Here is a 16,976-nt window from a genome sequence, read left to right as displayed (position 1 = left end):
AATAGTTACCTAAAGCTAGGTGCATTTAAAGCACCAGCTGCTGTAATGGAGGAATCATATCTTTAATACTCGCTCTGATTTCAACAGCTATTTGTACTGTCTGGATTATGAAAGTGAAATATTGCTGTCCCATCTCACTGCATCCCAGGCCTCTGATTGTTGGCTGGATTTTGATCTTTGCAGGTTACAGGCTGTGACGGGGTGTGCATACCCTGCACTAGGCAGGAAAGGGTTAATCCCCCACTATAGGCCGAGGAAGCCCCGCCCCTCAGACCGTGCTGGGCATGCTCCAAATGCTGTGCTAGTATAAAAGGAGAGCAGCTCAGCTCAATCTGGTCCGGCTGCCAAGGAGGAAGGACATGTGGTGGAGGCTGTAGTGGAGATTCTGCAATCTGGTCTGGAGATCTATGGACTGCAGCTTCAGGAGCCTGGTAGGAGGTGACCCAGGGAGGGTGTCTCCCACCCATCTAAGATTAGCAGGTTGAGGTTGGATTCCCTACTGACCCAGTGGTGGACACATGGCCATTGTTAGGGCACTGGGTTGGGACCCAGTGGAGTCAGGTGGGCCTGGGTCCCCCTACCCTGGCTGCCACCTCATCTGGTATTGGCCCCTGGATCTAGCTGCTAGGCCATGCTGCTCTGCACCTGAGGGCTGTGGTAGGGACTCTAGCCATTGGCCCTCATTGTGGTGATGCCCAAGACAGCCTGGTAGACTGTAACTGTGGTGTATGCACACCCACTATCCCCCCTGCCAGGAGATGGGGTGTGCACACACCACCACACAGACCAAGGTAAATGTTTTGAAATTACAAAAAATAAAAGCTAGTGCTCCTGGAGCAGCCCATAACAGCTACATGTTTTCCTGAGGCACAAAGGGCAATTAGGCATCCTACTCCAGTTTGTGCCTTTGAAAATCCACCCCACCCTGATCTACAGTAGGAGCTTGGATTATTGCCACTTCCCAGGAAACTTTAGTTGAATAAAGAAAACCATCCCTTGTACAGTCAATTGTAGCTGCATGAGGTTCAGATGAGCAGGCTCTCTCCCATTTGGATACTGAAGGTGCTCCAGTCTTCTGCAGGGTCTTGTAACTGTGGGGGGTGGGAAACCAGACTAGGTTAGTGACATTGTGCAGTCTATGGTTTTACATTATATTCACTTATATTTTTATAACTGGGATATGCTTCATGCAAAAGGTCTCTTGTAAGGTATCATTACAAAGCTTATCTACTGAGTGGGATCATCCATTTGGATAAATGTACCACTCTTGTATCCAAAACTAGAAATATTAAATATAACTCTGAGGGCCTATTGTAATTGTGTAAAGTGTGGGCCATTAATAGTGGTTTGGAATCTTGATGACTCCCATTAACCAGGACCATTGTCTGCAGATGGCTGTATTTACCCGTGAGTCTTCCTGTAGGTGTGTGTGCTGGCAAGTGGGTAATGAAGTCTTGCAGTGACATGTGATCATGTCACCTGAACTGGAATCCATCTTTAACCTGGTGCTTTTCCAGTGGGGGGGGGGGGGGGGTGGAAACCCAGAAGGACAAAGGGTTCCTGCCTTATGCAAAAGATATATAAAGGGGTGGAAACAGAACAAAGGGGGAGAGAGGAGCCATCATGAAGAATCCCCTAGCTACCACCTAAGCTGGAACAAGAGCTGTACCAGGGGAAAGAATTGTGCCTAGGCCTGGAAGGTGTCCAGTCTGAGGAAAAAATGTACTGAAGCATCTCTAAGGGTGAGATTATCTATATTTAGTTTGATTAGACATAGATTTGTGCATTTTATTTTATTTTGCCTGGTGACTTACTTTGTTCTGTTTGTTACTACTTGGAATCACTTAAATCCTACTTTCTGTACTTAATAAAATCACTTTTTACTTATTAATTAACTCAGAGTATGTTAATACTGGGGGAGCAAACAACTGTGCATATCTGTTATAAAGAGGGAACAATTTGAGTTTACCCTGCATAAGCTTTATCCAGGGTAAAATGGATTTATTTGGGTTTAGACCCCATTGGGAGTTGGGCACCTGAGTGTTAAACAGGAACACTTCGGTAGCTGCTTTCAGGTAAACCTGCAGCTTTGGGGCAAGTAATTCTGACCCTGGGTCTTTGCTGGAGCAGACAGGAGTGTCTGGCTCAGCAAGACAGGGTGCTGGAGTCCTGAGCTGGCAGGGAAAATAGGAACAAGGGTAGTCTTGTCACATTGGTTGGCACCTCCCAAGGGGGTTTCTGTGATCCAACAATCACAGTTACAGTAAGGAGGAAAGGTGCATTAGTTATAGTTATAATTATTATAGTGCCCTCTGTGCATTGGGAAAGAGGGGAAGCATGCTGTGTTCTGCTGTTACGCCAATGCTTTGATTTTTGACTCTTCTTCCTTCCCGTCTATGCACGTTGCAAAATCCCCAGCCTGGTTGCTCTCCCTTGCCCTGCCACAACTCACGTCCGCTATTGCTTGAGATAAATTTCTCTAAATGTGTTGGTTGGTTGGTTTGTTAAATTCTCCTGTATTCTCTCCCACCATCCTCCTGCAAAACAACATACCCAACAAAGTAAACCAACCTTGCATAAATTGTCCCAATTCCTTACTTATGAGCAGAGACAGCTGTGACTGATTCAAGCAAAATACCTTTAGTCTGGTCTACAAAACCCAAGCTAATTTTCACATTGACCCAAAGCTGGTCCTTCCCGATCACATGCTTGCACTGCCAGAGCAGGGAACGTGGAGAATACTTGGGAGCCGCTACAAATGCTTCGGAAAAGGCTCTGCCATGGTAGTAAACAGCTGGTGCATCTAATCCATTTTCAAAGCACATTTGCAAGATGCATAATTAAGAGTTCTGCTGAGAGGAGAAGTAAAGCAAACCATTAGATTTGTTTACAACATTACAGCTACTGTAATGCCCACTCAGGACCTTCTTTCAGGCAGACAATATTAAGGTGATCCTTAAGAAATGGCCCAGGGACTTCCTGTTGATGACTACATGATATTAATTTTGAGTAAATATTTGCAGTGCCAGTTCCCATATAATTCAGCACAAAGAATGGATCCTGCAGGTTTAGACCAATTCAGATGATGATCCCTGTGTCCCCTCCTCTGATTTCCAGTCTACTTTTTAAAATTCTGTTCTGCTGTATACTAAAAAAGGGCCATCTCCTCAGCTCTGCATAATTTAAAGGTGCTTTGCCAATCTCCACTAGCTGAGAATCTGGACCCGAATCTGTCCAGGTAATAACATGAATCATAGGACTTCAAGGTGCAGAGCCAAATTCTGTAGTCAGTTACCCTGATATGTATGCGGAGCAAGTCCAGTGCTTTATCAGCGTAACTGAGGGAAGGAGCCTGCTCGCAGAAGTCCCATTTTGACTGGAGTAGTATCCCCCTCACAAAAAGATGAGGAAGGAAAACTTCGGAAGAGGGTTTCTTTGACTGACAGACTGGCATCGTGAGGTGACTTCACCTTCTTCCAGGGTTAGGGACATGCCAACTCAAGAACAAAGGAGGTAGTGTTTCTCTTCTCACTAGAATGTGTTCACCTGTTTTTCATGGGTAAACAAACATCTGTTGAACACTGAATATTCACTACATAAAGGCAGGGTGATACTCCAACTTTGCCCAACTACGGGCTGGGCAAGCAAATTACCAGGAACCCAAGCGCCCTTACTATTTTATTTATTATTCTCCTAGTGCAAGGCAAGCTTCATCACAATGAACTGTAAACACAGCACACAGGAGTCCTTGGCCTGCTATCTTCCCCATTTCTGTCTTTACACCACCTTAAGAAGTGCATCACACTGCCACCTGAACCACTTGTGCTGCAGGTGCCCTCTACCCCTGGTACCTGGCATCAGTCCCTGCAAGACTTGCCTCAGCAATCTTCATTCTGCTCATTGACTCACATTTTGCACAAACTCAAGTTTTCTTAGTCTGATCATCTTGACGCTATCGGGTATCACTCTGGTTAGGTGGTAAATCAGGCTGATCACGTCCTCGTTAGTTGTGTGGTAGATATAGCTCATGTGTTGCAACCACCTGTAACATTTCACTTCAAAGGCAGAAGCCGCTGAATATCCTGTTTCCTTAATGTCCATGTCTCTCGTGCATGTAGCAAGATGCTGAAGACAAGAGATTGCAGGAATTGAATTTTACATTCAGTTATACCTTTACTCCTCCAAATGTGGCTAGTGTTGCTAGACCAGCAGTCACAAGTCCAGGTCTATCTAACTGGTGTGGAACATCTCTTGTAGTCATGCTACCCGGTATCTGAAATGCTCAACACACTCCAGTGCTGCCTCCGATTTGGGCTGGAACGGCCTTCTCAACAAACTTACATGTCCCCATCGTCTGTCTTTTCATGAGATTTTTAGAACTAACTCCTCTGCGTCCAGCCTTCTCTTTCTAGCCAATTTTGCACCTCTTCTAGTGCCAATCCAGTCAGGTCAATCTCATCGGGGCCTCACTACAGCTCCATAAATCCTGACTGCTTCCATGCTTGTCTTCAAAATAGAGGTGCAGCCTGGCGGGGGAGAGTGGGGTTTTCCAAAGCACTCAGCATTGGCCATAGTCTGCTCCTGTTAATGTGGCAAGTGAATGATAAAACCCCTGTTGAACTCAATGGTAGAATGTGCTGAATGTTTCAGAAAATCCCTGCTTTAAGTTTGCAGAGAAAGATGGGGCAATTAATTAATATACATTTTGATCTTCCTTTCCATCTGTGGGCATTGCAAAATCTCACCCATGATACACATACGTTGTGCTTTGCAGACATACCTAGATTCTGTTTCTTGGTTGCCTGGCTCAAGATGGAACATCATACCCTGGGGCCTGTACACTTGGCATGTCCCAACTCTGTAATAGAGGATGCAAACTGCAGGCTGCACCCTAGATCTCCCTGGGTTTCCATTCATCTGCACCCTCCATTGTAGAAGATGATGGGCATCTCTACTGCAGGGCTAACCTAACTGGGAGGGAAGCAGTGGGGCTAACAGGCTGTCATGTTCCTGGGAGAAGGGGGATGAGTCAGGACTTGATTTTAATTAGTTACTTGGGAAATTCTTCTTTTTTCTGCAAAAGAAGGTAATTTTTTTACTTGCTCTAGTTACAATGAGCATAGCTGCAAGACTCAGGCTGCTTGTCACGCAGGCCCTTTGATTCTTTGTCCCTCTAGCTTCTGCATTAACTAACCACAGCCCATGCTGTTTACTGTCACCACACAGGGTCTCCCTAAGTCCTGGTCTGGACGGAGCACTCCTGGGTGGTACTACTGTATAATGCACCTAGCCCAAACGGAAGAGACCAACTTCCCCATTTAAAAAAAAACCTCAGTACAGCTGTGAGGATGGATTGTTCCTCTTTACCACAGAGGGTGCTCTCTGGGATTCCATTCCCAGAGGGTAGAGCGAGCACTGCAAAGTTTGACGCACGGGAGAGGGATACAGGGTAATGCCATTCTGCAAGCCAGGGGAGGCTAATGAGCGTCTTAGCTATAAGGAGCTGCAGCACTCCATATGGTGATTCCTCATCTCCCCATTCCCTGCTAATGCAACAAGTGTAAGTGCACCAAGGAAAACGGCTGATTCAGCAGAGCCAGACACCCTGCAGCTGAAGTCTCCTCCACAACCCATTTCTGAAAATAATAAACTAGGAAAGCTGGGGGGGGGGGGGGGGAATACCCAGAATGAGTGCACAAGAGGCTGTGTAATTTACTTCAGCCCCAGGCAGCAGCAGTGGCAGCTAACGGTGCTGACAAGTTGTGTGTGTTTTACATGCCCATTAACTCGCTTACTCAATAAAAAATGCATAGTTACTGCAGCTTCAACATGTCACGGCTGCACGTGGCACTTAAGCTACTGGGGGACATGGAGCGTCTCTCAAAGAAAGCCACTTACCAGCCTGTCAGGAGAAATGACAACCTTTGAAAGGGTATTCAAGGGAAAATATAGGGAACGGACCTGCTACAGCCACATTTTACTGATAGATTATATGTGCAGCATCAAAATTATACTATGTCTATAACATATGTATATGTGCATGCTGCTAGCGTGGCCCTGCTGTGGTTAACATCGTAAAGGCATTTCCACTGCAACCCCCTATTTTCACAGGCTTCTTTAAAAATAAAAAATTACCTCTTGGAATGAAACGATCCAGGCTTTGCTCTTGGCCCAGAGATGTTTTTTGAGGGGGGACAGGAGGGAGGGAAATTGTTGCTGTTAGAGGAGTGTGTGAGAGTGTGTGTGAAATGTGAACAAAGTCCTGCCAGCTATTTCTTGAGTTTGTAGCATGAGAGGAAATCAAAATAGCCTCTCCTGGCATTGAAAGAGTCCAACCACAATTTAGTCTTTTTGAGACACATCCGGCAACAAACAGCTGCATTCCAACACCTTGAAATTAGGCTCAGGGAAATTACCCAATGAGGGATAGCACCTGTGCTGGGTTATGGGAGGAGTGGGTGGGACAATGGTTTTCAGTTTAGAAAGTGATGGTTATTGGAACATCGTGTGTGAAGCTTGTGCAGAAGTAAATGTAGGTAAATTTGGAGATGCACCATCAAGGCTAGATACAGAGGGGCCTCTCGGGTTTCTACTCAGCAAAATTCCCATTGATCTAAGTAATGCCTGAGGTAAGGACTTCAACAGTTGGATCTTAAATTATGATGTATTTTTAGCAGTAACACCCCCGGGTGCTAGGTGCTGTGTGTGTTTATACACACACTTAACACAGTCCAGACCCCACACTGCTTACAATAGCAGTACACTGAGAAGCTATCAGTGGATACAGCAAACAGGGTGGAGCACATGTCAGGAGGGCAATCCTGAGTAGTGTGACCAGCAGGGAGGGTAGTGAGACTTGTGCTGGCTGTGGGTGGGTGAGCTCAGTGCAATTAACACAACCAAGTGTGAGGCAGCAGAGGGGCTCTGAGTGGTGTAGGTAATGAAACTGGGGAGGTGCAGTAGGACCATTGTCCTTCCCTCCCCTCTGTCAAATAGTCAGGCATGGTGGCTGACCCTAGCTGCCATCTAGCCAGACTTCTCTCCTGGGCTGAGCAGGAAGATAAGGTTTAATTAGCTCCTTCTGCAGCAGTAATCTGAGCACCAATGTGAGGAGGGCAGTAACACCCCAGTTGTTAGTGTGGTGCCAGCTGACTGGACTCTGCCAAGGCAGTGCCACAGTCTCTGTTCTGGTGTGCACACAGGCCTAGATATGTTCCCCACATGAGCCCCGGATGCAAACACAGGAAAATAGGGCTGATTTTGCCTGGTCTTAGCACCCCTTCTCTCCCACCAGCAGCCTCTAACCCACCCAGTCTTGGCATGGCCTGTTTCTTAAGTGAATCAAGAGCAAAGTCTCTGCCCCACTAGCTGCTGTGGTCTGTTTGCACCCTTCTCAGCAGGGGCAGCTCTATGTATTTTGCTGCCCCAAGCACAGCAGTCAGGCAGCCTTCGGCAGCATGCCTGCAGGAGGTCTGCCGGTCCCGTGCCTTCAGTGTACCTGCTGCCAAATTGCCACCAAAGCCGCAGGACCAGCAGACCTCTTGCAGGCGTGCCGCTGAAGGCAGCCTGACTGCCGCCCTTAGTGACCAGCAGGCCACCCCAGGCATGCACTTGGAGTGCTGGTGCCTAGAGCCGCCCCTGCTTCTCAGAGGAAGAACTGGGCAAGGAGCAAGGCCCTGGTCACCAGAGATTGCAGTGAGAACATCTGGGGAAGGGGCAGGGATGTTTGTGATGGGGCAGACCAGTGCGATCCTTGCTCTCAAATAAAACAAAAGCCTCCTTCAGTAGCTTGGTGCCTGTATGAATGCCATAGGGAACCCAGGCTACCTGGGATGCATGAAAATGGGCTGGAGAGCAGCTCTATGTAAATGCACTTGGCTCAAGTCAGGTGGAAGGTGAGCAAACTTCCCTCCCCCAGCTGTGTCAGTGTTCCTCAGCCTGTCTGAAGACACCCCTTGTTATCATCCTGGGCCTCTGTCCCCTACACAATGCAAATCAGTTCTGACCTCCAGCACCCACTGCTATTACAGATCTGAGGCCCCCACTTCCACAGCTCTGCCAGCTCACCTTACTGCCTGAAACTGACTGAGTCCAGCTCCCTTCATCTCTTCCCTTTCTCCCTTTGTTTTTCAGATTCCCTGACAGGAACTCAAGGGCCCTGTGGCTCTGGAAAGGAATTGTAGAGCTGTGTTCTGAGCCTGCCTGACCTGCATGCAGGGAGCTCAGGGCTTTTCTAATTACAGCGTGAACAAACCCAGGTGGACAGTTCCTTTTCCAGCTGCAGTGGGGCAGAGTGAGCAGTGAGTCAGAGGCCAAGCTGCAGAAACGAGGCAGGAGAAAGGGCGTGCAGTGTAATATTTTGTGCCTGGCCTAATCGCAGGGTTCACCTGCCTGACATTTTTCACACTGCAAAACACCCTTTCCTCAGAGGCCGAGGCTGCCTGAAGCCTGGATCATGGTACCTGTGCTCCTCAGGCTGACGCCTGCTAGCCTTTGCCTTTCACTTCAGTGGCTCCAGCAAGCAGCAGCCCCCTGGGCCATTAAATCTGAGTCATTTTTAGCCAGGGAAAGAACCTACCTCCTTTACAGACACATTTCTCAGAGGGAACTCAATTTGCCGCTCAGCCCCCCCACCCCACCTCCTCCAGCCTTGGCAGCTGTTGGCATGTCTTTTACTAAATCAGCGATGCCTGCCTTTTACCTGTGGCCAGGATGGGATTTTCCAAAGGGTCCAGGAATCCTCCACCCAATGTTTATTATGCCTGGTTAAAGCTCATTAAAGCCTTTGTTAGTGGAGCTGACTGACAAGGAGAGTGGATTAATATTAGAAGGCCCTGTCAAAAGTGGTGAAAAGGCTGGATTGATTTTATAGGAAGTTTAGTCAGAGCTCTGTGTAAAGGCCTTGGGGGGTTACACTGCAGTGAATCAATCTCCTACATTAGCAAGTCCCTCCGGGAATAGTCAACTTCAGTGTTTATTACAGCCAAGGCTGCATTTAACAGATATGGCATTCACTTTCTTCTCCTTTTCTTTTTTAATCTGCTGCTTGAAATTGCAGCCCCATAGACTGTCAGCTGAGCTAGCGCTGCTAGTGGTGATGGCAGACCATGCAAGTTGGGGGTGAAGGGAATAAAGCATGACTTGTTTGCAGGGTTGTTTGCTTAGTGCAGGACTTCATGTACTGGATGAAGTGTGGGATTTGCTCTATTTTACCTCAGCCCTGACCCTCCACACTTCCTGCTATTCCAGCCAGGGCTGTTACATATCCCTGGCAATACTCTTCTCTCCTGTCTTGCAGCATCGAGTTGTGATCCCATAAACTGCTCATCCAATGCACTTCAATCAGCTTCCCTGTTACTCCAGTCTTGGAGCTCGCCATGCACAGCTCTGCCAATGTACCTGACTCCTGACCTGCAGCTCTTCCTGCTATCCCAGTCCTCAAACCAGCGCCACCAGCAATGAATCTGGCAAGTGGATTATCCCAGGTCTGGGCAGATATAATGTATGGGCTAAATCATCAGCCAGCTTTACTATGCCCACTAGGCACAAAGTGCCTGTTTTCTGTTGACTGGAGTGCCTGGAATCATTGTGATGTTGCCCATACTCATGTGCAGTGACAGGCAGCAATAGGCAACTTCCCAGACTTCTCACCAGACATTTCACTGGGGTTTCTTTGCTTGTTTTTCTTACATTTTGGTTTTGTGAGGTTTTTCCCCTGCTCTAGAAATGCACTGCATCCAGCTCCAATAGGCACCAAGGGCTTTTTCAATTGCTGGTTGAAAGGAAAATAGTTTCTGCTTTTCAAAGTCTTGTTCCCCCTGCCACACAGCATCCCTGGGTTAGACTGCTGCCTTCCACATGGCTGCACAGACACAAACAGTTGTGTTTGTTAATCCTCTTGATACTAGTCGTGAGCCCTCTCTTGTGTACCAAGGTTCCCCGCTTCTGATGTTTCTGCTTAGAGATGCAATTTCCAAAAGGGCAGGTTGTCGTGTTTCCTTTTTTCTCTTGGTGCAAACGAAACCTTGGAGCCTACTTTTTATTTTGGGGTCATCTCTTATCTTCACCTTGATAGCTCTCATCCTGGTATCCAGGTAACAAATACATGTAGAGGAAACATTTTGCATCTGGGGATCTGAGCTTTTACCACATACATTAAACAAAGTCCCACAACACTTATACAGATATGTTAATAGAGAGAGGGCCAAGTTCAGAGGTAATGTAGGTTAGACCCCCCCATTCACCCAGTTAGACCTGATTACATTCACTTACTGCTGTCAGTGGAAAGGAGACTAAGATGATGTAGGTTACATGCCACCAAGGTGTAAGTTAAAATAGGGTGCAGCTTACGTTAGCATGCACATTCTGAACCCTCCTGTACTTGCTTTTCTTGCTATACTCTTCTCTTCTGACACAATGTCTGGATTCACTTCCTTCACTTAACCTCTGTAGGTCTGTTTCCTAAGGGATGCATAAGAGCTGGTCTGACTCCCCATGTCCTTTGCAGCTGAGCAGTGTGGATATGAGAGATTCGTGTTGTCTGATCTATTGGTTAAGTATTAATTACTTTGATTATTTAGCATTCCCAATTAACACTCAAATTTGGTAGGTTCTTGTCCCTAATCAGGCCCCAGTGTTACCCAAATTACTGCTCAACTGGGTGTCCTTAGCCTATTGTTTGGTATATTAACTCATTAGCATATGTCAATTAGTTATAACTACCTGCAGTTAAACATCTGCTGATGTTGTCCTCCAAAAACACCCTAAACCTGATACAAACTCCCTTGTGGTTACCTGTCAGCACTTGATGCTCAATTTCAACACTTGTGATCATTACAAAACAAGCAAAACCATCTTATTTTTTTAGTTTACTTACTTGTGCCAACCCAGTTCAGCAACTTAGTCCTTCTCAGGCTGTTAGGCCTCATTCTTAGGCTAACTGCTTAAGCTACTTCTTACAGGTCTAGGCCTATAGGTCTCTTGCATTTCTGCATTCTTCTTATTTAATAAACAGCACACGGGCTGCACTAGTGCAGGTGAGTGGAGAATCCTGATTCTGTAGCATTTTACACCCATTTTCATGCACTTCTCACAGAGCAGGTGAGAACCACACTATGGGGTATAAGCTGCATGGTGGTAGGTGAGTGAGAGTCACCACACAGTCTAAAGTGGTGGGATATGGTGTAAGCCAAACAAATTTAGACTCCCTCTAGGCTTATTAGACTCCTTAGACTGACCACATTTAGAAGATTAAAGATTAAAAGGTAATTGTGCTGTGAAAAGCAAGCCTGAAATAATGCCTTTTTACTGATTATGGATCGTGTGCTCAGTTTGCAAATAAAGACATTTTCTCTTCTAATAGCCAGTGCCCTGGAAAAGGAGAGTTGGACTAGGCTCTTTTGGGCATCATCACTAGTAATAAAGACCCTGTACTGAAAATCAGTGCACCAGTCTGACACTGCTGTGTGAGCCGGAATAGAATCTAGCTCACTTACCAGTGGAAGGAAGATTAGGAAGAGGGGCATATGAGCATGTTGGCACTTGTTTTACTTATAATAATTTTGAGAAAAGTTGCAAATGTCTCTGCCTACTACAATGAAATACAGACTGTATCCCACCAGCCTTTGTATATTGCTTTTATTTTTAGATAGCAATTCTCTTCAGATGAGGGACAGTGTCTTGATTACATTTGCCCAACATCTAGCATAATGGGCTCCCAATTGTGACCAAGGCCTCTGGCCATTATGATAATAAAAATAATGAAAGTAGTAACAACCTGTGTGTAGAGACTTATTTACTTGACGTTTGTACAGCACCTGCCATGGTGGGATGCCAACCTGGTTGAAACCTCTAGACACTAGCACAGTATCAGAGTTAAATAAGAATGAAGTCAGCAGCTCTGATTTCAAGACCACAGGAAGCAGCACTGTTAAGTAACAAGGTTAAGTTTTCACACTCATGTCTCTGGACCATAACTATGCTTCAACCAGGACTATAGAAAGTCATGAGGCCAGCCAGAATCAGAACGTGGGAGTCCTGCCCCCTCTAGATGGGAAAATTACCCTAGGGTCTGTATCCATGGGCCAGGTAGCCTGAGACTCCATGCGCAGTGGAAACAGATGACAACTCAATTAAGAGGCAGTCAGAACCTAGTACTGAGCTGGTTCCACCTCCCCCTAGCTGAGGCCAATATACAAGTTACCTCTCAGAAGTCACAGCAAGCAACTCAACTTATAAATCCTGCCAGGAACTAGACCAAGTCACCTTGTGTGTTGTTCCCTCCCTCAACCTCCCAAGCAGTGAATGACAGTAATGTAGTGGTCTGGTGTTGGGTTGGAAGCGATAGAAAGGGGAGAGAGATTTAGCAACCAGCATGCCAAACAGGCTGGCTTGAAGTGAAGCAAGCTCCCAGGTTAAAAACAGAGCTGGGATCGAGCTGAGGGAAGTGGAGGGGTTTGCTGCTGAAATATCATGGGACAGAGAGGAAGGGAGGGAGGGAGCATGTGTGTTTGAGGATGAATGGGCAGTTCAGGGAGAGCTAATGTAAATGTCACCATCACTGCTCGGCAGGGGAAAGCCTGGGAAGGTCAGAGGTTCTGGGATGGAGCAGCCCCGCTCTGCCGGCCCCAGGCTCTGCTGGTGGTGCAGTGACAGGCTGCTTGGTGCTGATTTAGGAGGGGGCTGTACCATGATCCACTCCTCGTGTGCCTGGGCAGTAATTCACAGCCTCATAAAAAAAAAAATTGAAGCTCAAACCCATCATGCCAGGATGGCAGCTTGCAGAGCAGATTTAAGGGTGGGATGAAATCAGACTCAAACAAGGTGTCAGACACAGTGGGAGGGAGGGACAGAATGAAGCTACAGCAAGCAGAGGACAAACTGTCCCTGTGAGACTATTAGGAGAGTATGTATTTTATGGGAGGCTCAACGCTGACTGAATCCTCTGTAAACCAAGTACAGAGAGCCTTTCCTCTTCACCCACAGGGGCCACGTGGCCAGAGCACATACACAGATGGGAATAGAGTGGGAGAGAGGTTTCCAAAAAGGCCCAGTGATTTGGAGTCTGTTTTTATTTGCACAACTTCTTGTGACATTATCTGGACCCCATTTTAAAATTTGCCAAGCACTTGCAGCTCCCCTGGACTTGAGCAGAAGTGGTTGGAGCATAGCACCTCTGAAAGTCAGACCAATGTAACGTAGGTTGCACCCTAAAACAGTCACCCAAAATGACTGGTTACTTTTGAACCACTTGGTCTGTCTCTGTCAGCAGCCACTCTTGAAACCATGGACCAAATTGCATCTCTCAGTCTGTCTCTCTCCGTTCATCCTCATGCACGTCATATTTGCATACTGGCTAGAACCCCAAGGACATTAAGTGGCCAGCTGAAGATGTTCCAGCTACAGAGGAAAGGCTATAAATAAGTATTTTGATATCAAACATCTTTATTAGAAAACATCAATGTTTTATTGGCACGACTGCTGCCTTCTGGCCATTTGTTTTCCTCCTGGCTCCACTGTGTGCATTCCCCTCTCCCTCAGTCAAGGCAAAAGTCATGTGAAGCTACACGGAAGGGCTTTTTTCTGCCACTTTTTCATTTATGTACTAAATGAAAGTAGAACCATAGAAATATAGGACTGGAAGGGACCTCGATGGGTCATCTAGTCCAGTCTGCCCACCCTCTGCTAGGGCAGAATTAAGTATTGTCTAGACCATCCCCAACAGGTGTTTATCAAACCTGTTCCAAAAACCTCCAGTGATGGAGATTCCCCAACTGCCCTAGGTGATTTGTTGCTGTGCTTAAACTGCTCTGAGAGTTAGGTTGGACATTAGGAAAAACTCCCTAACACCTCCCTTAGTGCAATTCCAGCCCCTGAGTCCTTGTCCTGGCCCTAGTAAATAAGGAAAACTGTTTATCACCCTCCTCTTTATAGCAACAAAATAGCTCTGCATGCAAACAGAAGGGGAAGATTCCTCCTAAGAGGTTTAAAATAACTTCATCTCTGTGAGCCCAAGTGCTGGGAGCTTGGCAGACACAGCTTATGGGGAGAAAAGAGGTAGGGCATGTGTATTAGTGCGCTCATATGGCAGCTGGCCAGTCACACCCTCAGCCTGGAGGAAGGTCAGTGCTGTGCAGGGCTATCTTCCATCCTACAGATGGATGGAATAAACGGGGGGGGGGGGGGGGGGGGTGTAAGGTGTAACACAGATAGGTGCCCAAACAGATGCCCAAAAATTGAGGTTGTTAGGCCTGAACCACACAGCTCAGATTCAATCTCTGCAGCTACAGAACGCAAAGGGGATTCTTATGAAGGAACGGTAACTAGCCAATGACTGTGCACAAATGCACGCATCAGCAGGGATGACTTGGACACACTTAACAAATGTGTGATCTTAAACTACCTCTACCCACTGAGCTGGGGTGTGATTCCAACATGGGTGCACATCCCCACGTTAGCGCTCACCCAGCTAGTGCAAGTATACATAGCAGTACACTGTATACAGAGCAGAACCACCACTAGTCTCTAGGTTTTCTGAATCCCAGTCCAGAGTCTAGGCACTAGGCCACACTGCCTCTTTTGGACAAACTTCCCCAAAATACATCACCATTAATCCAGAGGGACCCACCTTATACAAAAAAAGGAGAATTTGGGTTCTATGGTCCATTTAATCCTTGGTGCCTCTTCTGAGCCTGCCAAAGCTGCAAATTGTGATAGTGCTTTTCTAGATGTGATGTAAGCATTCGTTTCTGAGGAACTGCTCATTGCACTCAGGATACTGAACGTTTGTGATTTGTGAGAGCAGAGCTGAGCCTCTGTATCTCTTCCTGCTACTGGACTGTAGGTGTAAATCAAATCACCCGTGGCACACATTCATAGATTTGCCCCTGCAGCTAATTCTGAGGGCACACAAGTGTGTCTGCAAACCATACTCCTGCAAACAAAGGCAGAGACGCTCCAGTCTGCCTGCAGCAGACTCCCCTGAGGGCCAGGTCTCACAGAAAGATCAGTAGCCCAGAATCCAGGGAGACCATGTCTGCCCCAACTCAGGTTTTTTTCTGTTCCACACGTGAGCTTTGCAGCTATGCTGCTTGTTGTGATTATGTACCAACCACACTAACACCGCGGGTTTACAAACTGGTCTGTTAAGATTTGCCACACTGAAGGAAAACAGTTCAGACCGAGGAGGAGGCAGCAGGAAACAGACAGAACACAAAAGCACGACAGTTCACAGCACACCGCGTTGAGAGTGCTCCCCCACTAACGTCCTTCTCTTGTTTAGTCAGTTCAAATGATTTCCCTGCTGCTTGAGATCCTTGATGGTATCCTGCCCACACCCCGGACATTTTGCTGGTCTCCTTTCCATCCTGACAAGTCCAGCCCACCACTTCTAGAGAGACAGGATACAGAGACCAGCGGGGGGTGTTTGAATTGACAGGGCAGCAGGGGGTCACCTTATCCAACGCCCTTCTCTCCCATCACTTCATCTCACATTCACCCCTTGGGACAGAAGTGCCAACCAGCCTGTCCTTCAGCAAGATGGGGGGGGGGGGGGGGGGGAAGGGAGAAGGAAGTGCCTGGGGCGGTTGGGTCCTATGGGAGGCACCATCCCTCCTGCACACTTATTAGAGCAGCAGGGAGAAACCGGAGTGAGACTGAGTCTTTACCCTGATGCTTCAGGAAACAGACCACAAACCACCTGCTGGACTAAACCACCTTAACAATTTTGTTGAGAACACAAAATAAACCCAGGAGTTCAATCCACTAAAATATTGATCTGGGATCTAAAAATAAATTGGTGGCCCCCCCAGTGCTGAACACACACCCCTTTTTGTGTGTTGCTTAATAAGCCAGATGCTTTTTATTCCTCCTTGTCCACTGTCATTCCTTTCAGATTTTTATCTCTGCAACAGAAATTCCTTCCAACTTTTCCTTCTCCCCACCCCCCTCACTAATGCTCTTCACTTTCAAATGCTAATAATCTCCAGCAGTAAAAGGCTTAGAAGTGGTTCTAGAGTGTTTGATCTTTGGCCTGTGATCTGCTTTCATCTTTCAGCTTTCAAATGTTATTTTAGATTTACTTTAACCTAGTAACATGCTTGGTATTCATAGGCATGCACATTTTGTATGTTGTGCGTCAAGTCTCCCCAAATTCTAATGAGGCAGGGGAAAGTTAAACTTGTGGCCATTAACTTTTCCGGGTGTATTCATTTATTTATATTTAACCACCACCGGGTTGGAAAAGGGGAGGGTGCAGAGACCCACGCTCAGAACCACCATCGCTAGTGCTCTGGATTTAAATATCCTACCTCCTCCCCTGATGGGAACTGTGGCATGGTGCAGAAATGTTGAATTACTACTTAAGATTTCTAGCTACAGGAGTTGTTCCGGAATGTTTGTCATGTTCATTTCCACAGAACTAAGAGCGAGGAATATAGATGGAATCCCTCACTGAGACCGCTCTGGTAGAGTTCAATTATTTGCAATATGCTGTAGCCTACAAAGGGAGTTTTTCTCCCCCCGCCCCCCTTGTGCTCAGGTGCTTCCAGGAGGTGCAGTCTGTTTTTTCCAGGACAATCAGGGCTATATTTTTCCCAAGTCATAAGGGAGATGCTGAGGGCGTGAGAATAGCCCTCAAACAATCTCCAAATGGGATGACCTCAAATGGGGGTATTAGAAAGGTAGGAAGAGAAGACATTCCTCCTCCTTCCTCTATTGTAATTACACTTGTGGAGAAAATGACTTTGAAAACCACCGCTGGTTCAAAAGCTGCTCAGGACTGCCTGGTCTGCAGTTACGGTTGGATGCCTGAGCAGGGGCACGGCTGTAATAGTCTGGCAGCCCTGCCACCCTTTGCCAAGAGACCAAGGAAGCAAGAACACTAGACAATTTTCAGACATCAGTGAGTATAATAAATCGGAGCGCAGGAATGATCAAATACTTTGCTAATGGAGTCCCCCTTCCCACTCACTGCATCC

The 16,976-nt window shown here is 46.9% G+C and overlaps 1 long non-coding RNA gene across 3 annotated transcripts in view; it reads right to left on the bottom strand.

The window, feature by feature from the left end:
- Window positions 1-429: 429 nt before the first annotated feature.
- LOC101932444 (uncharacterized) overlaps window positions 430-16,976 on the bottom strand; it is a 51,332-nt gene continuing 34,785 nt past the window's right edge. For 2 of the 3 annotated variants that reach the window (XR_010592994.1, XR_010592993.1), the window contains exon 4: window positions 430-1,091. This is a non-coding gene — a long non-coding RNA (uncharacterized LOC101932444). Of the gene's footprint in view, window positions 1,092-2,452; window positions 2,538-2,638; window positions 2,853-3,909; window positions 4,126-16,976 lie in introns of all 3 variants that reach the window. The other variant, XR_010592992.1, reaches the window with a different exon arrangement.

This window comes from Chrysemys picta, chromosome 16 (assembly GCF_011386835.1).
Source record: "Chrysemys picta bellii isolate R12L10 chromosome 16, ASM1138683v2, whole genome shotgun sequence".
NCBI lineage: Eukaryota > Metazoa > Chordata > Testudines > Emydidae > Chrysemys > Chrysemys picta.
This window is presented reverse-complemented; position numbering and strand designations above follow the sequence as displayed.